Below are 3793 nucleotides of genomic sequence, written 5' to 3'. Positions count from 1 at the left end.
AAAAGGAGACATAAAGGGAAGAGAAAGGAAGGGAGGAGGATACTTAATAGGTTGATATTGTATATATGTAATTACAATGATTGTATTGGGGAGGTAATATGATGGAGAATGGAATTTCAAATGGGAAAGTGTGGGGGTGGGGAGGGAGGGAATTACCATGGGCTATATTTTGTAATCATTGAAAATGTTAATAAAAATTTAAAAAAAAATAAAGAAACTTACTCCTGAGAAAGGAATTGATGATATAAAGCTTAGGTTTCCTATCATGTTGTTTTTCTTAATCAAAACCTTTACCACTGTAAGTTTTTGTAGTTTGATCTTTTTCATAACAACTAGAGTATAGCATGATAGCCATTCAAGTGCTTCATTCCCAGTGCCTGTTACATGGCATACTATAATTCAACATATTTGAGAAGGAAGGAAGGAAGTCATGAAAGGAGAAAGGAAAGAAGAAAGGAAGAATAAAACAAAGGACGATAGGAAGCAAGGTAGCAGGGAAGGGTATGTTAGGACCCATGTTAAAGCATGGCGATTTCACTGAAATGTGGTTTGAATATTATACTCAAATTGATGGGATGAGAATGTAACCCCCAGTGCATCAGTGTTAGGTGGGAAGTGAGACCTAACAAGAGTTGATGATCGTGAGGGCTCCATTCTCACTAATGGAACAATGCTATTCCCATGGTAATGAGCTAGACATTAAAGGTCTGGCTTATTATTCAGTGGACACTTTTCCGTTTCACATATTCTTCCTTCCCATACACTTGGGGTACCTTTTCCATGTCTGGCTCCTTCCATTCTTCAGGCTGTAAGACATAAAACTATTTAATTTATAAATTACTCAACCTGTGATGTTCAATTACAGAAAAAAAAGAAATGAACAATATTTGTGGATGTATCTGCAACTTGCAAAGACAATAGGAGCATCTTGAACAACCTCATTCAACCAAAGATCTCTCTGTCTTGTAACCTAGCTTCATCCCAGCTGAGCTAATTCTGGTTCTAAATGTCAGGACATTGATGTATAGAACTTACTGAAAGAAGTACAATAAACAGGCTTTACTCATAGTCTGGAATGTTATGTCACTCAGATGTGTTCTGAGGCTGATGACTCGCCACACCCTCAAACAGTGTCTTTGGAATTGGGGTTAATGTCTGAACTCTTACCTTAAATTTTGGCCTCTGTCTAGCTTAACTTTTGATCACTTTGTTATTCATTTATTGAGAGTCTATTTTTTAGCAAGCATTTTCTAAATACCTTAAATAAAGAGAAAAACCTACACCCTTTCCTCACGCAGTTTACATTCACACGATAAGGCTGAACTCAAGCATTCTGTTACCTCATTGTATAATTTCTTGGGAAATCTAGTGGATTTGCGGAAGCTGCCCTAATATAAATATGACTATTCAGCTTTCCATTTCTCATTGCCACCTCAAATGAAAGCCTTACTTATGCAGCCTGTTACACCTGTATCCTCAGAATTGGAAGAAAGGTCCACTGTTCAGGTGTCTGAGTTACCCAAAGATCACTGCTGCATTCCATCCTCTGATGGAGACTGGAAATTCTCCCAGCCTCCTGGCCTACTCTCCTACTGCTGCAGGAGACAGTGTGCTTTATTGCACTGAGGGAATTCAGCAGAACTCAGCTCTGATACTCATCAAGAGGGATGACCTTGCAAAATTATTTAACCTTTTTGATCCATAGTCTGTGGATAGGAATAATAATGCTTCTCTCTAAAGGTTTCGGTGAAGGTCAGAGAAGATGGAATATTATTCTCTATCACTGCTGGCATAACTGTCTTTGATTCTTCTCTCAGTTATTAGAAGGATAAGTATAAGCAGTAAGCCACATGTGATGTAGCAGCCGAGAAGGCTTTATTTATTTATAAATTAGATGAAGTCTGTGATTTATTAGTAATGTTCAGAATAGATTACTCATCCCTTGGGATGTAGATAACGACAGAGTCTCATAATCATTATTATCATATATTCATTTTGCAATTCAAAACATAGAAACCTAAATTCTATATGGAAATAAAATTATAAGAACAGCCAGCATGATTATTATTTTTGATTTAATGTCTATTAAGATCCTTTTAAAATTTTCACTGTATGGTATGTAGGTAAAATAATTAACAATTAATTATCATGACCCCTTTTGTCCACGACCCCGTTTGTCCAAAAGATAATTTGTCTCATTTCTCATTGAATAATTATCATTTCTCTTCAATTGTATGTTTTTAAAATTGATATGAAATTCGGGCTGCCCTTGTACTCTTCATATGTTAATTTGTATTTGCGGTCCTCATGCTGGTATAGTCTGAAGTGGTAAATTAGTTGTGTTTTTATTCAATCAGTTCCCACATTTGACCCCCCCCCTTAATATTCCTGTGGCTATGAGCTTTTATTAAGGTTATAAAATGCTTTGACCTTCGTCAAAGGCACAGCGACTTCCCTGGAGGTCCACAGCGTTTATGATGAGGTGAAATGCAGAAATAGCATTATCTGTGGGCAGCTTCTCTTCCACCACAGGAGCTATTCTCATATTCTGATTTAAAGGCAAACCTATGCAAAAGCTCCTAAGGAATTCTCCCTGGAAGCTGAAATATTGGCAGCTCACTTCTCAGCCTGTGATTAGATATCAACTGAGTGACACATAACATTTTCCACTCCTGTGAGCTGCTAACAATGATTTTGGGTTCAGAGGTCAACCCTGGTTGGTGTGTCTGCAGTGAGAAGCTGTACCATGGAAGTGGATCATGAGTGGATGTGTATGGCTTGATGGTGTATCAGCACTAGCATCTAAGAGGAGAGTTTTCTTCACTGAAAGCCAGGGCCGTGTGAACATTTGAATGCTCACAACCACACAACCATGTGCAAGTGTGCTGCCACCAATGTAATAAAAGATCACATGTGAAAATCAGTTCATCAGGCTTGGGGCCTCATTCCACTTTCTTCTATGACAAAGCAGTGTCAGCTAGTTATATACACCATATTTGTGGCACAGGTGATGATAAGAATGTGTCTCTAGAAGTTAGCCTCTTTATTTCTTCTCAGACTTTATACTGTATTCAAGTGGGTCATGCATTGGAGCTGCAGTAGATGGCAGAAGTCCTTTGTGACCACTTTTTATCCTGCTTTCATGTACATAAACATGTGTGATATTTTGCATTTTGGCGAAAGAGTTCTTTATGAATACATCAAACTGAAATTTTTTATTGTTAGTTAGCATATTTATAGCAAGGTGGAGTTTCCTTGCATAAAATAATGCTTTGATATGACTATGAGAAAGGAAAAAAGGATTCTTAGCAAACAAAAAGCTTATAAATAGTTTCAGAAGTTCACAGATGTCCTGGATCTGACATGTGAGTTGATGAGAATCATTTTCAATATTCCATAAAGCTTGTTAGGAATCATTTAGTGATTGGTATAAGATCAATATTGTTGAAGTTTTTTTTTTCAACTAGCTTGATCCTAGCATATGGGACAAGTATAACATTATAAATGTGTAATGCAGAATCTCTAGTTGGCAATACAGTGACTTGCAGGGAGTACATAGAACCCAAGCTTTTGTGTGGGGCTGACAATTAAATACAACCTTATGACTGTGCATCTCTGGAGGGTTGGAGGCATGTCCTCCTTCACCAGGTACCTGAGCAGAGTGTGGAATTCCAGGGTGAGAATGCACAATGCAGCCTGCTTCTGTCAAGGACTCAGCCAGTGTGAGGATTTCACATGCTGTTTTTCTGCCTAAGCCCTCAGTTTGCAGTCACACTACGTAATATGGAAGGTC

The sequence above is a fragment of the Jaculus jaculus genome, chromosome 15, assembly GCF_020740685.1.
Source record: "Jaculus jaculus isolate mJacJac1 chromosome 15, mJacJac1.mat.Y.cur, whole genome shotgun sequence".
NCBI classification, from domain to species: Eukaryota; Metazoa; Chordata; class Mammalia; order Rodentia; family Dipodidae; genus Jaculus; species Jaculus jaculus.
The sequence above is the reverse complement of the archived record's forward strand: the minus strand, read 5'-3'. Positions refer to the sequence as shown.